Source organism: Cervus canadensis, chromosome 14, assembly GCF_019320065.1.
Source record: "Cervus canadensis isolate Bull #8, Minnesota chromosome 14, ASM1932006v1, whole genome shotgun sequence".
NCBI classification, from domain to species: Eukaryota; Metazoa; Chordata; class Mammalia; order Artiodactyla; family Cervidae; genus Cervus; species Cervus canadensis.
The window spans coordinates 62,327,638-62,349,983 of record NC_057399.1 but is presented as its reverse complement, the minus strand read 5'-3'; the positions used below and the strand labels follow the sequence as shown (position 1 = coordinate 62,349,983).

The 22,346-nt window shown below is 44.1% G+C and overlaps 1 protein-coding gene and 1 long non-coding RNA gene across 5 annotated transcripts in view; one reads left to right on the top strand and one right to left on the bottom strand.

Moving 5' to 3' along the window:
• Positions 1-22,346, top strand: part of PALLD (palladin, cytoskeletal associated protein) — a 382,410-nt gene that overhangs the window by 50,416 nt on the left and 309,648 nt on the right. The gene's annotated exons all lie outside the window — the stretch shown is intronic.
• Positions 1,332-11,555, bottom strand: LOC122452838. Its single transcript, XR_006272865.1, has 3 exons — positions 11,472-11,555; positions 9,500-9,643; positions 1,332-1,421 (listed from the first exon to the last, which is right to left on the bottom strand). It is a non-coding gene; the product is annotated as an uncharacterized LOC122452838 (long non-coding RNA).

Genomic DNA, 22,346 nt, shown 5'->3' with positions numbered 1-22,346 from the left:
GCAACAGAGGACAGCTAGCTAAGATCTCAAAGACTGGGAGCCCAGTATCTTAACCAATAATCTCAACCTTCTCAGTAAATAAATGTCTAGTAGCAAATAGCCCAGTGGCCTTCCACTCTCATGCTGTTATTGAAGGTCTGTCGCATGGATTAGGAATGTGCTTTTCAGGAGATGAACATTTATAAACATGCCCTGAGGGTCAAGTTCTGTTGAGTGTCTGAGGTACCGGACTTGGTCTGTCATCCAGGAAGCCTGGACTTTCAGGAGACAGACAGCACTGCTAACTGTAATTGTGGGTCCTTGCCTCTATATATGATTATCTCCCTCTCTGCCAACTGTAGGGCTTGTGGAAGTCCAGAACATGCCCTAGGGTTGCCTGCAGTCTCTCTCCTCACTCCCTGCACCTGAGGCTTCTGTGCTGCTCCCAGGGACTCTGATGTGGGAATTCAGCATCTCCCCAGGTCCCACATTTAGAATGTTTTCCTTCACGACCTTGGTCATCTTCACAGAAGGTATTGTGAACAGATGCGAGATCACCAGAACACCACAGTCTATGTGAGCTAAGAGAGCAGGTCACCTCGGGATGAGATGACACCACGGAACTTCCCCAGATGTGCCCGTTCCTGGGCCCTCCCCATCCTGCTCTGGCCTCTCCAACCCCCTGCTCGGCCTCCCGTCTCGCTTGGGTACTGACTTGTTTTCCTCCAATAGTAGGGACCACATTCTCCTCCTCTGAAGTTTTGGCACCATCTTTTTAAAAACTGAAGAATAGTTAATTTACAACTATGTGTTATAACACACAACTATGTATTGCGTTAGTTTCAGATGTACAGCAAAGCGATTCATTATATGTATACATACATCCAGTCTTTTTCAGATTCTTTCCCATTATAGATTATTACAAGATATTGAATATAACTCCCCATGCTAGATTGTAAATCCTCATTGTTTATCTACTTTATACATGGTAATTTGCATCTGTTAATCCCAAATTCCCAATTTATCCTTCCCCCTGCTTTACCCCTTTGGTAGCATGACTTTGTTTCCTATGTCTATGAGTTTATTTCTGTTTTTGTAAATAAGTTCATTTGTATCTTTTTCTCGATTCCATGTAGAAGTATCATCATATGGTATTTGTCTTTTTCTATCTGACTTCATTCAATATGGTCACCTCTAGGTCCATTCATGTTGCTGCAAATGGCATAATTTCATTCTTTTTTGTGGTTGAGTAATATTCCACTGTGTATGTGGAATACACATACACATCTTTATCCATTCATCTGCCCATGAGCACTTAGGTTGCTTCCAGGTCTTACCTGTTGTAAACTGTGGACATTTGACTGCATGCATCACTTTGAATCACAGTTTTGGTCTTTTCTGGATATCTGACATCTAGATATTTCCAACTGAGAATTCTCTTCCTGGAAGAAAGTCTTATATAAACTATAAAATATTATATCTTTATATTTAAATATAAAATATATATTATGTTATATATAATATATATTATATAATTATATAATAATTATTATATATAATATTTGTATTTAAATAGTTTCTTTCTTATCCATACTCCTAATTCAAGGCATGACCAATATAAAATAAGATGTTTTATTATTAGTGATTCCTTACAGCAGGGAAATTTATTGATTTTATATGTACAAATATGTGTATATATATATATATAAATGTGTATAATTAGGGGACTGTGTGATGACTTTTCTTTTTCTACTATTTGTTAATATATTTGGTAACAAGACTGTTTTAGAATAACAAGTAACATTGCTTAAAAAAACTAGATATAAGTTTTAAACTGATGGTGATGAATCCAAAATTGATAGTTAGACCAAGGGCCTTATGATTACTTTGTTTGAACAGTTACTAGACTAAATGTTGCCTCCAGGTCTCTGGGGGCTTCCCAGGTGGCACCGAGGTAAAGAACCCATCTGCCGATGCAGGAGACATAAGAGATTAGAGCTCGATCCCCGGGTTGGGAAGATCCCCTGGAGGAGGGCATGACAATCCAGTCCAGTATTCTTGCCTGGAGAATCCCATGAACAGACTAGCCTGGCTACAGTCCATGGGGTAACAAAGAATTGGACACGACTGAGCATGCATGCACACCAGGTCTCTGGAGAGAATGTCGGGTGTGGATGTCACTCCCCCTCGAGCAGAGCGATGACACAGTGCCGCCTGCTGACCTGGAGCACAGGTGCGGAGTCATGAGGGTGTGACTCTCGGTGGTAAATCCCCTACCTTCCGACCACCAGTGGCCTAAGAGCCTCCCCACATGAAGGCTAGAGATGAACCGAAAGAACAGGCCACACGTTCGGAAAACTCGCCAAACAATGAAGAACGCTGCTGGAAAGTCCTTCCTCAACTTAGTGCTGACACAGCACTGTCTGCATAGACATGCTGCAGGCCATCCGGCCAACAGAGCCAGCTGCACTCCTGAGGGCATGTCCACCAGGAAGGCACTCCACCCCTGGGGGAACTCCTTCCTGCCTTGACGTGTTGAGGGTGAGCTAGGGTGTCTTCCATGGGAACCGCCCCTCCATAGCCCTGCTCTTACTGCAGAGAGCCCACAGGAAATCAGGTCTTGTCTGCTACTGGGTAACAGTGCATTACTCATACCAGACATCCTGGGTCTTGACTCACTGTATGATCTAACACCATGAGAATCGCCATGTATTGCAAGAAACTAAATAGCATGAAACAACTTTGCTTCTCGCTCATCAACATGAACAAACAGGGCTGATCCCAAGAAGCAGCCAAGGTAGCTTAAGAAAAATTTCAAGATTTTTTTGTACTCCTAGTTACCAATAAGGAGATAGATCATTAGAAATATAAAAATGCATCCTTCAGGGGAAAAAAGAATAGGACATAGTGACATTTGAAATAGAATTATGAAAAGAGACATTTCAGTGGGTAGTCCAAATAATCAAAGAAGAATAATTATCTCATAAGAAAGGAAAAATGATGCAGGTTTTGAGAATGTAGATCACAAAGAAAAAGAGATGAGAAATACAGACAAAAGGATATTAACTCCAGGGAGAGTCATGGGGCCACAGTCCATCCAGTTGGATAAGGAGAAATCAGAAGATGTGGGGAAGGAAAACACTAAGAGAAATAATAGAAGAAAATTGGTCTTTGTTGAAGAAATGCAGGCGTCTCCAGGCACCTGGGGCAGAATAAATCTTACAAGACTTACAGAGCTCTGAAGGAAATCTCAAGATGAAAAGAAAATTCTAAAGGCTTCTAAAGAATCAAAATCAGTTACCCAAAGGAAGGCTCGGGCTAACACCCAACCTTTCACAGAAGCACAGAGCCCTGAGGCAACCATGGTTCTGTGCACGTGTCTTAGAGCGAGGTCTGGAAGAATATCCATCAGACCTGCAACTCGGGGAATAAGAGGAGGCTCACTTTTTCCCTTCTATCCTGCTGTTGTTCTAATTTTTACAACAATCTTTTATTACCTTTTAATTCAATTATTTTAAAAGAAAACATTAACCCTGGGAGCAGTGAATAGAATTAATTGCTGGGGAGAGACTTGAGGCTGTTACATCAATTAGAAGGTCATTACAAATGTTGCCAGAAAGAAGCGAAGGGAGAAAAAATCTAGAGCGAAAGAAAGGAGAGGCCATATGCAAAGAACATTTCAAAAACATGTGTGATGATCTGGTGAGCCACTGAAACTAAGAATAAGGTCTCTCGAAAAGGCCATCAGATGTCTACCTTGACTTTGAGCTCCAGAGACAGCATTCTCCTGAAAGGTCTTCCCTGGTCTGACATGGAGGTGGGAGCTGGGAAGGGTGTCCAGTGCATGCCAGCTGGGCCCTGGGTGGAGGGCAGACCAACAGAGTGTGGTGCCTGAGCCCCAGGGGAAGCCCCCCTGCTCAGGGCCCAGGGGCCAGTGCCAGGAGAGGTCAGAGGGGGATGAGTCCGGGGAGCTTGATGTCACAGCTAAAGACAGGTATTTTCAACAGTGGGGAAGGCTTTGCCACATCAGAAGGAAGAGTATAAATGCTGGCCCCAGACAATGAGAAATTTCAGATGAATAAATATGTGAACAGTCAAATAGTCTTTGACTCAACTAAACACAGAGTTTCAGAGAATAACAAGGAGAGACAAGATGGCTGTCTTCACTCAACAATGAAGAGAAACAGAGGGAAACACAGAAGGAAGACAACTAGAGATCTCTTCAGGAAAGTTGAAAATATCAAGGGAGCATTTCACCCAAAGATGGGCACAACAGAGGACAGAAACAGTAGAGACCTAGTAGAAGTATCAAGATCAAGAAGATCAAGAAGAGATGGAAAGAATACATGCAATAACTGTACAAAAAATATCTTAATGACCCAGATAAACACGACAGCATAGTCACTCACCCAGAGCCAGACATTCTGGCGTGTGAAGTCAAGTGGGCTTTAGGAAGCACTGCTGTCAGTAAAGCTAGTGGATGCAATGGAATTCCAGCAGAGCTGTTTAAAACCCTAAAAAATTATGCTGTTGAAGTGCTGCACTCAATATGTCCACAAATCTGGAAGACCCAGCAGTGGTCACAGGACTAGAAAAGGTCAATCCTTATCCCAATTCCCAAGAAGGGTAGTACCAAAGAATGTGCTCTCCATCAGACTATTGCACTCATCTCCCATTCTAGTAAGGTCATGCTTAAAGTCTTGCATGCTAGGCTTCAGCATTATGCAAACCAAGAACGTCCAGATGTCCAGTCTGGGTTTAGAAAAGGCAGAGGAACCAGAGATTAAATATCCAACATTTGCTGGACCATAGAGAAAGCAAGGGAATTTCAGAAAAACATCTACCTCTGTTTCATCGACTACACTAAAGCCTTTGATTGTATGGATCACAACAAACTGTGGAAAGCTCTTAAACAGATAGGAATACCAGATTGTCTTACCTGTCTCCTGAGAAACCTGTATGTGAGTCAAGAAGCAACAGTTAGGACTCTGTATGGAACAACTGACTGGTTCAGGATTGAGAAAGGAGTTTGACAGGGATGTCTGCTGTCATCCTGTTTATTTAACTTATACACTGAGCACATCATGAGAAATGCTGGGCTGGATGAGTTACAAGCTGGAATCAAGGTTGCCAGGAGAAACATCAACAACCTCAGATATGTGGATGATACCACTCTAATGGCAGAAAGCAAAGAGGACCTAAAGAGCCTCTCTATGGGGGTGAAGGAGGAGAGTCAAAAGGCTGGCTTAAAATTAAATATTAAAAAAACTAAGATCATGGCATCGGGCCCCATCACTTCATGGCAAGTAGAAGGGGAAAATGTGAAAGCAGTGACAGATTTCCTCTTCTTGGGCTCTAAGATCACTGTGGATGGTGACTGTAGCCATGAAATCAGAAGATTGCTTCCTGGCAGCAAAGCGATGCCAAACCTAGACAGTGTGATGAGAGGTAAGGACATCACTTTGCTGACAAAGGTCCATATACTCAAGGCTATGGTCTTTCCAGTGGTCATGTACAGTTGTGAGATCTTGATGGTAAAGAAGGCAGAATGCCAAAGAATTGATGCCTTTGAACTGTAGTGCTGGGGAAGACCCTTGAGAGTCCCTTGGACAGCAAGAAGATCAAACCAGTCAATCCTAAAGGAAATCAACCCTGAATACTCATTGGAAGGACTGATGCTGAAACTGAAGCTCCAATATTTTGATCACCTGATTTGAACAGCCAACTCATTGGAAAAGACCCTGATGCTGGGAAAGATTGAGGGCAGAAGGAGAAGAGGGTATAAGAGGATGAGATGACTGGATAGCATCACCAGTGCAATGGACATGAACTTGGGCAAACTCCGGGAGATGGTGAGGGACAAGGAGGCTTGGTGTGCTGCAGTCCATGGGATCGCAGAGTTGGACACAACTGGGTGACGGAACAACAACAACAAATAGTCTTATGTAATATATTGCATGGTTCATCAGGCTATCTGAATGTGGGCGTCTCTTCAGGACTGAGGGTCTATGACCATCTTAAAACAAACAAGGGTAGAAACCTTTTTCTGGCCTACACACTCACCAGACTTTCAGTCTGAGGCAAACCCTGAGGGTGGGTCTCCAGGGCTTCTGGCTGAGGTCAGACCACATCCGAGGGTGCCCGGCCCCCTGGTGCAGGACCCAGGGACCAAAGGCAGCAGGAGAGGACCAGAACCAGAGAGGGGCAGCAGGGGTCAGAGGACACTGGAACTGCAGCCTGGGGTCCTCTCAGCCCTCCTCTGTCCTCCTCTTGTAAGTGGTCACCCGCTTAATGCTTCCCATAAAGGGCAGTGTTAATCACTTATATTCCCAAGATCTGCAATCTATAAAAAATTCACATGGAGAAGACCGACACTGTTCTATTTGTATTATGATAAAAGACAACTGTGTCTCTCAAACAATGTAACAAGAGAGGTGGTTCCTTCATAGTTTTTAGGTTTTCCTATTTTCATTGAACACGTTTTCTCTTCTAAATGTCTCTAGTATGTGTTGCTAACATCACATGTCTGGTGCTAATCATTTACTATCCCTGTGTTGTCATTTTTAGATCATACACATTTATTTTTCCCTCTAGAGTATATTCCATTCCTGGTGGCTCAGATGGTAAAGAATCTGCCTGCAATGCAGGAGAGCTGGGTTTGATCCTTGGGTTGGGAAGAGCCCCTGGAGAAGGGAATGGCTACCTACTCCAGTATTCTTGCCTGGGAAATTCCATGGACAGAGGAGCCTGGTAGGCTACATTCCATGGGGTCACAAAGAGTCAGACAAGACTGAGTGACTAACACTGGAGTATATGATCCATGCTTTATGCTCCTTTTAACCCTCTAGAGCCCCTAGAACAGTGTCTAAAACATAATAGTTTTTTTCCTGCTAATTGTCATCTATTTCATTACCTTAAAATAAAGACTGCTGAGAAATATTCATAATACTATTTCCCTATGGAGATTTTTAAATATTTTTTTAAGTATTTTAATGTACATAAGAGCTCTTGATTTTTCATAAGGATTTCTTACCTAGGAAAGTCTATTACCATTTAACAGATGGATAAACTAAGGTTCAAAGAATTTAATGACTTTTTCCAAAAAATTCAGTATTAACACTTCAGTCTAGATTTCTTTTTTTTTTTTTAATTTTTATTTATTTATTTATTTTTTGTCATACATTGATATGAATCAGCCATAGATTTACACGTATTCCCCACAGTCTAGATTTCTTGAGTCTTCACTGGGTTCTCCTCCTACTATCTGAGCTGCTACTTACTTTCTGGAATAATTGAGAGTCAGGAAACTAAACTTCCTATCATAGGCCAAGGGTTCTCAGGAGGTGGGGGTGGGGGTGGGGGGGGATGTTGGAGTGTGTGCATATATCACACTGCAGGGTGTCATCACAACGGAGAGAAGATGTTTGTGGCACATAGTGTAAACACCCCAACACTGGAGGCAGGAAAGTGAGGGACAACCGGGTGGGACATCCAAGTGCTGCTCATCCCCACTGGAGAAACTCAGCAAGGTTAGGCAAACAAAGGGATTATAGTCACCCTGCAACTACCTGACAAATAATCTTCCCTTATGATCTGTATCAAAATCTGCAAAATAGTCATTGAATACTTTCAGCCATTATCCTTTTCTTTAACTGAAGTATAGTTGATTTACAATGTTGGTTAATTTCTGCTAAATAGCAAAGCGATTCAGCTATACACATATACATTCTTTTTTATATTCCTTTCCACTGTGGTTTATCCCAGGATATTAAATATAGTTCCCTGTGTTCTACAATAGGACCTTGTTGTTTTAGCCACTATTCTTAAAAACATGGTAAGCACATGAGGGCTTCCCTGGTGGCTCAGATAATAAAGAATCTGCCTGCAAACTGGGAGACTACAGATGAAAGACAAATGTCCAAAAACTGGTCTCAGAGAATGTGAGTTAAGGAGGTGACAGAGCAAAGGCAGTGGACTCAGCCCACAGTCCAGGCTCATGTTCTTTCTATAGAAAAACACAACCAGTGCATCACCCCATAAATAATCCCATGAGCAGCATGTGTGCAATTTACAAGACTTGAAAGACTTGCTCCTTGGAAGAAGAGCTTTGACCAACCTAGACAGGGTATTAAAAAGCAGAGACATCACTTTACTGACAAAGGTCCGTATAGTCAAAGCTATGGTTTTCCAGTAGTCATGCACAGATGTGAGAGCTGGACCATAAAGAAGGTTAAGTGCCAAAGAATTGATGCTTTTGAACCGTGGTGCTTGAAAAGGCTCTTGAGAGTCCCTTGGACAGCAAGGAGATCAAACCAGTCAATCCTAAAGGAAATCAACCTGAATATTCACTAGAAGGACTGATGCTGAAGCTGAAGCTCCAATACTTTGGCCACCTGATACAAAAGAGCTGACTCATTGGAAAAGACCCTGATGAAGGCAGGAGGAGTAGGGGACGACAGAGGATGAAATGGTTGGATGGCATCACTGACTCAATGGACATGAGTTTGAGCAAACTTCAGGAGACAGAGGAGACAGGGAAGTCTGGCGTGCCGCAGTCCATGGGATAGCAAAGAGTCAGACAAGACTGAGTGACTAGATGACAACAAAAAGGACTCCAAGCACCTCAGGGTCAGTTAAAGACTTCCCTTCATCCAGGTTGTTTGTGAGTCCCTCCTGACACGCCTTCATAAAAGGAGAGTCAGGTAGAATTACCCTGAGTCTTAAGGGGAGAGGTTTTCTGCTCCTCTTTCTTGGAATATTACGTTCAATCATTAAATTTCCCCAATGCGCTTACTCTCCTGCTTCTCTCACGGAACACCCCTGACTTCAGTTTATCCTTTAACCCAAATGAATGCCCTTTGTCCTTTCAGCAAAACAAAAGGAAACCACTGGCTACAGAGACTTTTCTTCCCACCCCCTCACCTCACCCCACCCGGGCCAGGTTGCAGGAAACCTTGTGGCAAGCACTCTTGGCATTTAAGGTGGAAACTTCCCATCTGATTCCCTCTCCCATTATCACCTCCCTGTATTAGCTCCTAAAATGCTTAGTGTTGACAAACATTTCCTAGAGGCTCTCATCTACAAACTGTCCTTACTGCAGACATTTCTTAAAATGAGATGCCTCTGGGAATTTTTTGTGCTGTTTAGGTGAGAAGGCAGAACAGAAGGAGCATTTGAGACCAGAGAAAGCAGCCCTCACCTACAGCCCTTAACACGTTTGCTGTGACAACAAATGTTTGACTCCATCAATTGATAAAATGTTTTCAAACACTGAAACAATTCTTCTACATTTAATTTTCACTTAGCAGTTCTGGGAATGTGTTAATTTGCTTTATGCTCATCTGGATATGGAGCAAATTGTTTTGCTGGAATGCTCTATAAACCAACATGTATTGCTCTATATTTCCAATTAAGAAACCTCATAATTATCTTCTGTCAACCAGCCAAGAACATAAATACCTCCAACTGAATCATACTGACACAAATACTGAGACCCTCAAGGTTTGGCATTTCTACTCACCTCAGATAGGAGTCCAAAAATTGTGATGATTACCCAAACTCTTGAAACATCTTGAGTCTGCAGAATTTGTCTGGCAATCTTGTGGGAACAAGCTTTTTCGCAAGAGCCCAGTACATCTGCTTCAATTCCTGGCTCAGAGTCAAACTACAAAGGCAGATGAAAATGAGAGAGAAAATGTTATCTACTTATTTCAAAGCTTCAAAAATGGGTGACAGTTCACACGGGGGAAAACTCTGTTTTCTTTAGAAACCAGTTCAGCATAATTTATGCTTATTGCCACATTCATGCATAACCTGTTTCTATTGTCAGAAATCCCCTTAAAGTAAGATTAACTGTTCACGATACTTTCTGCGAGATATTTTATATTCTTGGATCCCTTCCATGTTTTAACACATGAGAGTGGCAATATCAAAGCTAGCTGCATTTTTTGTTTGAATTGCTCTAATATATAGGCTTTATAAGTAAATACTTAGTGAAATATTTACTTAAGTACAGTATTAAGATAAAGAAATATGTAAGTTGAAGCAAAATGAGAATGATTGTGGATAATGTACACAATTGTGAAATATGCCTCCTGATTAGAAGTACAGAACCAATTTTTCTGAGTCAGTTGACAATCCACTCCCTCTTTCCTACCTCAAATACAGTCAAATGTTTTAAAACCCTTGCCTTTAAAATGAAAAGGTGAGTCTACAAAGAGAACCTGAAGGTTTCACAAAGAAAAAAAGTCATGACATTCACAGTTCAGGTCAAATACATTTTAAAATTATGAACTTAATTTTAGCTCTAGACAGTCTTTGAAATGGCCCGTGTGTAAGTCCTACCTGCACTGTCCTGTCACAGCTTGTTCTCATCTGCAGAACAGAGGCTGTCACATGAAGGTGAACATAAAACAACTCTTAGTTTCCATTGAATTTCAAGTTACACCAGGGCTATTTTTGGAATAATCCCAGTCCTTTAGGGAAAAATCTTCTAATGTAAGCCACCTCCACTCTCACCGAAAAATTCTCATCTTAGGGCTATAAGAAACAGACCTTTCCCGAAGATCTAGATAAATGTATAATGTGCGCCGAAGCTATTAAGAGCTTCCAGAATTGACATTTGGGGTTTATGTCTTAAGCCTGCTAAGGCCCTACTGAAGCGGAGACGAATTCTACTGACCTCATTTGTCACATTTAACTTTCACAACAGCTGTGCTGTCCCACGTTACAAATGAGGGAAATCGAGGCTCAGAGAAGTAAGGAACTTGTCCCCACGTGTCAGCTAGGAAATGAGACAGTCTAGGTTCCACTGTCGCAGTCTAAGGGGTCAGGGAAACTCTTTCACGGCCTCCATGGAGAGCTAACTGACGGGACACGGGCCCTCGGGCTCAAAACCACCTTGGGCGTCCTTCCCGAGCTCCTGCCTATTCTTTCCAACTAAACAGACTGCATGTACTCAGGGTCGCCATCCTGTGTGGAGGAAACCATCCTGCACCGCAGGGACCCTAACCCTGAAGAAGCGCACTTCTCGTGACGCCGTCACAACCAGGCCCTTCCAGGGCGAGAACTGGTGCCTGAGGCGTTCCTGCTTCGCAGACGCTCCGGCAGGCCCACAGGCCTCCCACAGTCAGCGCCCGAAGGGGCTGTCCAGGCCGGGGCCTCAGCAGCCGTGCACGTGCCGGCGGGGCTGGGGATGAGCGGCAGGCGCGCCTCAGAGTTCACAGAGGCTGCCGCTCTCAGCGCAGGGGTTCTGCTCTCCCCACGCCCCGCCCCACTTCCTGTGCGGGGCACGGCCTGACCAGTGACCTTCCGCCCTGAACGGGCTTCAGGAGGGAGCGACCCTGCCCAGTGGTGACCGAGCTCTGAGCTGGGGCTAAAGACACACGGACAAGTTAGAACGCGTTCCAGGCCTCCCTGGGTTTGTGCATTTTCCAAAGAAGAGCAGGTGTGTTTGCGTTTTCTTCACATTCTCCCTTCTCTGATTCTTTTACCTTTTAATGACTCCTTAGTATTGAAGGGAAGAAGTCCCTCCCTGGCTCAGCGGCACAGGGAACAGCGCGTGGGCCTGTGTCCTCACTTCTCTGAGCTTCCATGGGGGAGGGGCTGGTCGTGGTGGGAGGAGCTTCCTGCTGGTGGGAGGAGCTTCCTGCTGGTGGGAGGAGCTTCCTGCAGGGGCATGAAGGCTGTTGTGGTTCGGTCGCTCAATCTTGTCCGACTCTTTGTGACCCCAGGAAGTGCAGCATGCCAGGTTTCCCTGTCCCTCACCATTTCCCAGAGTTTGCTCCTGGCCATTGCATCAGTGATGCCATCCCACCATCTTGTCCTCTGTTGCTCCCATATTCTCCTCCTGCTCTCAATCTTTCCAGCATCAGGGTCTTTTCCCACGAGTCAGCTCATTGCATAAGGTGTCCAGAGTATTGGAGTTTCAGCATCAGTCCCTCCAATGAATATTCAGGATTGATTTCCTTTAGGATTGACTGGTTTGATCTCCTTACAGTCAAGGGACTCTCAAGAGTCTTCTCCAACACAATAGCTCAAAGGCATCAATTCTTCACCACTCAGCCTTTTTTATTGTCCGACTCTCACATCCATACATGACTACTGAAAAAAACCATAGCTTTAACTATGTGGACCTTTGTTGGCAAAGTAATGTCTCTGCTTTTTAATATGCTAAGGTTTGTCATAGCTTTTCTTCCATGGAGCTAGTGTCTTTTAATTTCGTGGATGCAGTCACTGTCCACAGTGATTTTGGAGTACAAGGAAATAAAGTCTGTCACTGTTTCCATTGTTTTCCCATCTATTTGCCATGAAGTGATGGGACCAGATGCCATGATCTTTGTTTTTTTCATTGGCCTTCGTTTTTGAAGGCCTTTGGCACCAGAATAATCTGGACTCCACAGCACGGAGCTGGAGTTTTTCTTTGGCCCTGCTCCTCTCCCCACCCAACCCTCCTCCCCTGTTGCATTTTTGTGAAAGGACTGTCCTTGTTGTGGAAACTGTTGACTCCTGGTGTAGTCTGTAGTTGTCTCTGTGTCCCAACTCCCTGGGGGCAAAGCCCATGACACAGTCTCCCCCTTAATGAGTGTGTTCATTTCAATGACATTTATACTGAAAACAGTGGAAAATGTGGTACAAATGCACAGCAGCATTTATGCAGCTATGCAGACTCATTGTTACTTAGGGTGCAGTTCTTAATTCAGCAGGGATTTGTTGTTGTTGTTCAGTCGCTAAGTTGTCTCCTACTCTTTGTGACCCCACGGACTGCAGCACACCAGACTTCCCTGTCCTTTGATATCTCCTGGAGTTTGCTCAAACTCTTGTCTATCGGAGTTGGTGATGCCATCCAACCATCTCATCTTCTGTCACCCCCTTCTCCTCCTGGCCTCAATCTTTCCCAGCATCAGAGGTTTTTGCTATGAGTCTGTCTTTTCCAGTGAATTAGCAGAAATTAAGCTTCATCAATGTATCTGCTGTTCCAACTTTTACTTTTTTCCTCTAGTTTTGCTTTTCTGCCTTTGTTCAGATGAGCATTTCCAACAACAAAATCAGAGTCCTACACTAGAGATAACGCGTGGTTTTCGGAGTCCTTGTCCATCACACCTACGACACCCGTCCTTAGAGCGTGAGCCCTGGTTTGAAGGGCGTCCTTCCACCCGGCCATACACACACCACACCAAGGCGCCCTCCAACCTTTCCAGCCTTGGGACAGACCCCAAGTCTGCACATGTGCATCACGGCTGATGCTACAAGGACTTGAGTTCTCAACTGACACATCAGTGCTGCTCAGGCTTCCCCATGCTGGGGGGCCAGGGCGACTTCACATCTCCAGGACTCTTAGGGCACAAACACACCACAGGTGCCTTTGGACCACCACCATCCAGCCCAGCAGAGGCCAGTGTCATCAGGACAAATGCAGGTCTGCTGTTTCAGATGGGGCTGTCCAGGCCTCGGACAGTTAGGCTGTGAAACGGAAGCAAGCGGTGGTTTCCAGAAACAACCCGCAGCTCTGACTGTCTCCCCCAGGAGTTGTTTCTTTTCCTTTTCACCCTCTCTGGTTTCCAAACTCAGATTCCTTTCCTAGAGTCTAAAGCCTGAGCACCTAGCCGTAAATGACTATCTTCTTTACTTTCTTTTAATTGAGTTCAAGGTTGTCAAGTTTCTCTCTCTTCTGCTTCCTCCAGCTCAGAGGAAGCAAACTGTATCAGGCTCATGGCCACCTTCCTCTCCAATCCATCCAAAGCCCTTTGTGAATCCTGTTCTCTCAGCTGCCCCAGCTCCATCCCATTAGTACGCCTTTGCACTGTTCTTTGATTGCATTGTTGTAACCCCCAGTATTCATTTATAATGACAGAACAACTGAGTTTACTTAAGATACATTTTCCATCTTCAAAATGAAGAACAGTTTCTATTCATACGTGGTCACAATGGGGAAGGGGGAATTACAATGGGGAAAGGGGAATGCTCCCATACACTGCAATTTGAAATGAGCTAATTGCTTGAAATAAGTTAAAAGTATGAATTAGGAAGCAGCCATTTTCAAACCCTTCATTTTCCTGGTTTAGCAGAGGAATAAAATGCTGCTTCAATGTCCAAGTCCATTCTAGAGAGAATGGCTCCTGCCTGGGAGAGTTGGAGGGGTTGGGGGAAGGATGCTTTAGAACTGCCGAGAGCGCGTGGGAACAGTTTCGAATGTGCACAGGTTGGCAGGCTGAGCTGGGGAGCCAGGCTGGAGGACAGTGGGCCGCCATGTGCCGTGATGGGAGAAACATGTGGAGTCCCACAGGAGAGGAGGGAAAGTGCCGGGAGCCCAGAGCAGGGAGCCTGAGAGCACATCAGCAGACGGAGGAGTTCCCAGAGGCAGGCCAGCAAGTAAAGCGTCCTAAGAAGGGGATGTCTGGTTTTCAGTTTAAAATTCCTACTGCTCTTGCTCCATCAACCCTCCTTGTCTCCCCAAACTATCAGTAACATCTCTTAGCACTGAAGAGCCTCTTACAAGTGGGACTCTGCGGAAATCAGAACCAGAAGCCAAGTTCACGGGTTCTGCAGAAAGTCTAAGAAGAGCACGGTGGGACCCTAGGATTCGATTCCAAAGAGGCAAGAGCTTAGAGCCAGAAGTAACAGGCAGCATTCAGCCCCTGTGAACTCACAGCTGTTCTTAAGGCCATTAAACCTTCCATAGGTGCTGGGGTAGGAGGGGTGGTCCAGGAGGACCTGGGATTTGAGGGTGCCAGCTGAGGCAGGGTGACAGTGCTCAGCCTTCTTTGAACAAGCACCAGTCTGGTCACTGTCCTCTCAAATATGGTGGCTCAAGCAGAGTGTGCCATTCTGATGGCTTCCCTCCAGCTCAGAGAAGAACATGGTATTCTTCTTAGCTCTGGGAAAGACCTCTCCTCCCATAGTGCTATGAAAGCCACCCAACTTTGCACTAAGTGTTTCCGTCCGTCTCGTGCTTATCTCATAGCCGTACATTTAGTTCACGTGAACAGGCTAGGCCCCCCCGCCCCCACCCCCCAGAGCTGCACGTCTGAATTTGGTTTCATAATTTAAACTGAAGACCTTATCTTCTTCCCCATTAAATTCCACATTTGGGGTTTTCTTGGCTGTCATTCCAAGCTGCTGAGATATTTTAGAGTTCTGATTCTGCCACCCTTGGGCCAGCTGCAGATCTGACCACAGGCCCTCACCCTGCGGGGAGTCATAGGTGTGGTGGGTAGGGGAGGACAGATGCCCACCTACATGCACCTCGAGCTGGTGTCCGAGAGCTGGGGCACTCACTCAGCCTTTCTGCACCAGTTCCCCCACTCATGAAACTGAAAGGCTAACCTTACCTCTGGTAAATGTGCCTGGGATTATTGTGAAAACCAAGTGGGCTGTGTGTGTGTGCACACAGGTGCACATGCAAAAGCTCACAAAATCAGCTTCTTAAGCTAAAATAATTGTTATGTAAACATATGTATTAATAGCAAGCTTAGCAGCCCCTATTCTAGAGGAGCAAGAGACACTGTGGTGAGGACTTGGAGAGTGAGGGGCCCTCAGAGTGCCCAGAAGCTTCTTCCCTGAACCTGCTATTTCTTCTTGAGCACCTGCTGTCTACTAGACCAAGTGCACCAGGGCTTGATGCACAACAAAACTGAAGAGACACACGTATCTCCCTTGCAGCCATTGATGAGACATTCTGAAAGATGAAAGAAGAGGTGAGAGTTCAGTCCCTAAGTGCTAATACTTACTATTGTTGCTCAGATTCAAAGGGAAAGAGCTGTTTCTCTGCTCTTATCAGATGGAAAAAGGGGAAAGGAATCATTTCCTTCTGACGCAGGAGAGAAAAAAGAAAAACAGGGAAAGCTCTAATGCTCTCGGCAGATCTTGTTTTTTATACTTCGTTTTCTGGTGTATCCAGAGGGAAAAAGCGATTGTTTGAGATGATTTTTGAAGACGTTAAGTTCTTCCCAGTGATTCATTTGCTCTAAAGAGAGACCCTGAGCATGAGTCTCAGAAGAGGCTCAGTGTGTCCCCCGCCCCAGAGGGTCTGATTGAAATGGCCTGGGTGTTATCCAGTGGGTGGTCCCAGTTGGGAGTCGCTGTAGGAGAGAGGAAACCTTGCAAAAGTCTAAGGGGAGAGCTCTGTGGCAGAGAGTCCTAAGAAACAATACAGGATAATAAAGGTCTAGTGAAATCACTATAAAACAATTTCCTCCATGTTGGTTGTTTTAAAGATTCTTAAAAATTATCTGAAATATTTGTGTTCTTGTAGTTAACTATTTAAATACAATCTGGGGAAGCTGGTAAATAAAATGAAAGTTACCATTTAAGCTTGAGGAGAAAATAACTATCCCAGGAAAAAACACCCACCTGATGATTTAAACCACATGAATGCCACCTACTGTTTAATTAAACTGCCACATTCTTTGCTTTTTGAGTGAGTTTATTTTCTTTTGCAAAGATATTCCTGTAATACTTGTAAGTGATTGTAATATCACACCTCTTTTTAAAAAGTCAATGTTACAGCATTCTAAGCCAAAAGCAGAGAGCAGTCAATGGAAAACAGATGTTCATCCTGGTGGGTGTGCAAACCATTTTTTAAAATCAGATGTTTCTCTGTAAGTGTTTGTACAGTCTCAAAACACAGATTCAAGCTAACAGTTTATATAGCTAAATGTGTGTTTGAGATGATAATGTCAATTAGATAAACACCATTTTTTAAAATCAACTGCTTGACTAGTTGACCTTGTCTGTCCTTATTCCCATGGATTTTTCAAATATCTAGTACTACAGAATCTTGACATTTTGAACCCAGTCCAATCTTTCCCTCTTATTAAGATTTCACTCAACAATTTTTTTTTAAAAAGAGGTATCCTATTTCTAGGGAAAAATATATCCCACAATTTATTTCAATATTCTGGTGAGAGATGAAAAACCAAAGATATGCATCAAATGGTTATTCAGTTTAAGAGAAGGTACCTATTAGACATTTGTGGTCATTTGTTCAAGGGAAAAAATGAGAGTTGGAACTTAAAAACCAACTCGCTAACCCTCAGAAAACCAAGAAGTTTCTAAATATCTTATTTTTTAGTGGCATTTGGCAAAACACATAGCAATTCTATCCCCCAAATGAAGAAGGTGATCATGATGCTGATAATAACCCATGTATTTAGTATTATGCTATTTACAAAACTGTTTCATACATTTATTCCTCCCAATATTCTTAGGTAAATATCTCATAAATAGAGAAAAATCAGAGTAATTATATAACTTAGCCAGAGCCAATGCAAAACATTGAGGATTAAAGCCCCCAATTTTTTCTAAAAGCATGGTACCTTTCCCTGGTCCAAAATGTCCTGTTCAATGCCCAGCGTAAATGTGGAGCTGGGATTCATGAAGGCTTGGGAAAAGGGCAGTGATCATAAAAGAGAAAGGGAGGGAGGTCCCCGGGAACAATACTAACCCCAAAGGGATGTGTCAGTACTAACCCAGTTTGCCCTGTCTGTTGTCACTGGTTGTTATTTGGTAAGTCATGTCCATCTCTTTGAGACCCCATAGATTGCAGCCTGCAAGCCTCCTCTGTCCTCCACTGTCTCCTGGAGTTTGCTGAAGTTCCTGTCCATTGAGTCAGTGATGCCATCCCACCATCTCATCCTCTGTTGGCCCCTTTCTCCTCCTGCCTTCAATCTCTCCCAGCATCAGGGTCTTTTCCAATGAGTCAGCTCTTCGCATCAGGTGGCCAAAGTATTGGAGCTTCAACTTCAGCATCAGTCCTCCCAATGAATATTCAGGGCTGATCTCCTTTAGGATTGACTGGTTGGATCTCCTTGCAGTCCAAGGGACTCTTAAGAGGTTTCTCCAGCACAACAATTCAAAAGCATCAATCCTATGTCTGAGTCAATGTCAAACCACAAAATCTTCAACAGGGTAGAAAACAAAGAAAAGTGCTAAGTACTCCAATCACACCACTCACCAGAGAGAATTCCCATACCCAAGTCACCTGAGCTTCCTCAGCCTCAAAAATCTTAGTTACTTTAGCTTTATCATCTTGGACAAAATATAACAAAGCCTTTCAGGACACAGGGAAAGCCAAATGTGGAATTGAAGCAAAAGTGACTTTTCTGTCAAATTGCAGCCATGAAATTAAAAGACACTTACTCCTTGGAAGGAAATTTATGACCAACCTAGACACCATATTTAAAAAGCAGAGACATTACTTTGTCAACAAAGGTCCATCTCGTCAAGGCTATGGCTTTTCCAGTAGTCATGTATGGATGTGAGAGTTGAACTATAAACAAAGCTGAGCACCAAAGAATGGATGCTTTTGAACTGTGGTGTTGGAGAAGACTCTTGAGAGTCCCTTGGACTGCAAGGAGATCAGTCCTGGGTGTTCATTGGAAGGACTGATGTTGAAGCTGAAACTCCAATACTTTGGCCACATGATGTGGAGAACTGACTCATTTGAAAAGACCCTGATGCTGGGAAAGATTGAGGGCAGGAGGAGAAGGGGACAACAGAGGATGAGATGGTTGGATGGCATCACCAGCTCGATGGACATGGGTTTGGGTAAACTCTGGGAGTTGGTGATGGATGGGAAGCCTGGCATGCCACAGTCCATGGGGTCGCAAAGAGTCAGACATGACTGAGTGACTAAACTGAATTGAACTGATTAATTTGATAGATTAAAAAGTAAATCCATTTTTATCTGCATTCTTTGAATATTAACTGTATTTAGAAATGTTTATCAGTCTTTTGATTTTCTCTTTTGTGACTTGTTTGGTCAGATTTTTCCCATCACATTAGTAATTTAAAGAAACTCAAGGCTAAAATTAGCAAGTGGTTAGCTACCTTTTTTTAATTGGCAGTATGACCTCATTCATAAGAAGGTTCCATGATTATACCTCAAACTATAAATCAAGAGTCACAATTTTTTGTGAGCAAGTTGAATTCTTGAGTACTTTATACATTAATTATTAAGAGAAACATGATAGTAAAACTTCAATAATACTAAACTGTGCCTGATTATCTTCTCTTTGAGGGGTACAAAACTGAACATAAATTTACTCAGACCTTCAAAAGTCTAGACTGCAGTTTAGAAAAACAAGGGTGATATTTTGGTTTTCACTTCTTTGTTTTTGTGTGTGTGTGTTGTTTTGTTTTAATTGGACCAGCAAACTGTTGGTTACGTTTTGCTGAAAAGCAGCCAATGTGAATGGTTGGTTTAGAGCAACCGTTCCACAGATAGTGAACTGGTTTGGAGGTAGGCAGCCAGGGCTCGATCTGTGATACAGGATGGATCATCAGGCAGTAGTGTTCCCTCAAGACCACCGCCGGAAATGCAAGACTTTGAGCTGCAGTTAGCACTTTGCAGGAGGATGTGCGCTGTGACATTTCCATCATGCAAAGAACACTAAGCTACCCTGGGCTTTCCTTTTGAGACAGGAAGAGATGGGAAGTTTGGTTGGCTTTTTGAGTTGGTGAAAAAGAGGGAGATAGATTTGACTATGGACAAGTGTGAGATTTTATGTTTAAGGCAGTTTAATACTGAGAGACAATGAACCCCTGGAACCCTGAGCTATCTCACTCCACCCGTGAGGTGCAGGAGCTCCAAATACTAAGTGGCCAGTAGAAGTCCATCCAGCTATCCACCCATTGTCCCTATTTGGAAACTCAATGGCAAACGTTGTCCTTCTTGGTACAAAATCACACACACCATAGTAAGAGAGCTGTGGACATCTTCAGGGAAATTTAAAAGCTGACACTCATTATGTATTAATATTTAATAGATGTTAGATATCATGCCAAAACAGGGCTCCCCGGTGGCTCAGTGGTAAAGAACCCACCTGCCAATGAAGGGGGTGTGGGTTCGATCCTTGGGTTGAGAAGATCCCCTGAAGGGATAAAATAAGCTACAAGGATATACTGTACAACATGGGGAAGACAGCCAATAAACTGTGAATCACTATATTGTATACCTGTAACATATCATATTACTGCACATCAACTATGCTTCAATAAAAATCAGTCAAATGGACCAATGCCACTAGAGATTTGCCTTGTAAATTGCTGTGTAAGTTTAATAAATTCCACACAGTTTGCAACATTTTAGCCTGATCATTGTGAAGACACAGTATCTAACTCTCAGACCTCATCCTCTCTTTGTGGCGTGTGGATGGAACAGCCTCAAGACGCGTCCTGTAGAGAGAAGTCGTGCACAGCACAGCTCCCAGCATGTACTGTGTGCTCACAGGATGCGCACCTCCCAAAGACGGGGAGGTCTAAGGAAGTGAGGGAGCTTCCTCTCTGTTCACAGGTACCTTTCTTTTCTTAAACATGTGTGTCCTGGAGGCAGAGTGCCTGAATGAGCACAGGCAGGGCCCAGCAGGACGGCGTCAGTGTGTGCAAGTTCATCTCTGGTAGCAGGACTCACCCTGAAAGAGCCAAAATACACACCCCACACATGGGGTGCAGGGCGCCCTCTGCCCTGGGAGTCACAGCTGAGAGGAGCACCAGCCTTCTCATCATCACAGCCCAACTCAGAGCCGTCCAGGAGGACTCTGAGAAAACAGGGACAAGCAGGCGTCAGGGCCTAGGAGCAGGCATGCAGAGTGGGTCAGAGTGCAGGGCGCTACCCTGGTGCTGTCCTGCCATCAAAAGCTGGGGTGTCCCACCTCCCTGGGGACCACTGTGGAAAGTCTACAAGTCTTTCAGCTTGGGGTTTGCAGCCCTGCTTCAAATACGGCGCCTCCCACGGGTGCAGGGCAGCGGGACTCAGGGCACCCCTGCTCCACGCACCCCTGTGTCCATGGCTGCGTGCTCACCACACATGGCCCCATAGGCCTCCTTCCCAGAAATGCTCGAGGATGCCCGAGTCCACTCTAGAGCACATCTCTCTTGGACTCTCTGTGTCGCGTTGCTCTAAGCCAGGGTGTCGGCCTCGGAGGGCCCAAGAGTCTTCAAATGACTTTTACTTATTTCCTTTGAAAACCCAGATAGGCAGATTTGTGTCACACCCACACTTGGACGTGACGTCTACCACCCTTGTGCACCGGAAGCTGAAGCCAGAAAAGCCCCGAAGTGAACATGGAATTTCTCTGAAACGGCATCTGCTGTCACGACGCCAGGGGCTCATTGTAATCAGCCTTCCAGAGGAAACGCCGAAGGAAGCAATAACGGTCTGCCGTGTATTGTACAGTGTGACCCAGGTGTGTCTCAGGGTCAGTGTAACTCCGCAGAGCAACGGAAGCCGCAGGCCGGGAGGTTCCCACGGGGCCAGCTGGACGGGATGGATTATCCTTGATTTGATTTACTCCAGAGGAACGCCACTAGTCCCAACACCACGCCAGAAACCCTCCCTATAACTTGCCCTAGATCACAAACGCCCCTGACAACACAAGCAGAAGTATTTTCTCCAGGAAAACACAGTAACGTTCAAAAGAAACCCTGGGTTTTGAGCCATAAAAAGTTTTTCACACTTTATAGTTTCCGGTAAAGTACCTGCCTTGAGGCTCTTTTCATGTGGGGTGTTTAATCCCTGAAAACCAAGTCGCTTTCTCAGGTTAGTGAACGAATGTCATGGCAAGACTACAAGAAAATGGAGATGCTCAGGGCAGTTTTTCTGAAAAGAGGGGTGACTAGGATACAAAGCACGGGGTATTGGCTCAACCCTTATGACAAAGGGTATGAAAACAATTTGCTGTTGAACTGGGTAAACCATGGCCCCACCCTGACACTGGATTTTTATCACTAGAAAACAGAATTATGTCAAAATTCAAACACAGCCGAAACATTTTAAGATAACATGCTCAAATAGGCATGTTTCTGGTGAAGGTATTTATTGCTGTGAAAATATTAGAGCCACTTGTAGCGAACTTTTGAGTCTCTTAAAGAAAACAATATATAAGCATTTTACCTGATACTTTAAAAATAGTTGAGTCCATGTGAATTTTAAGTAGTGCCTTTTAGAAATTTCAACATGTATTTTATTGAAGTTAATACAAGTACCCTCAAAATATAATGTCAGGTGAAACTTGAAGGACCATGGTTATCAATGCAGTAACCTCAGGACAGGTGACCTGAAACAGGTTCTAGAATATTCTTTTGAAGACCTGTAACAAGATGTGTGGTTCCCTTTGACATGGGGTGGTTAAAGGATCTGAGTAGATCAGATTCACACACAATCCGGGACAGACAGAGTTTGTTGTTGTTGTTCTTTTTGTGTTAGAGTACAGCTGATTAACAGTGTTGTGATAGTTTCAGGTGGACAGCAAAAGAATTCAGCCATATATATACATGTATCCATTCTCCCCCAAACTCCCCTCCCATCCAGGCCACTGCATGAAACCGAGAAGAGTGCCCTGTGCCCTGCAGTAGGACCTTGTTGGTTA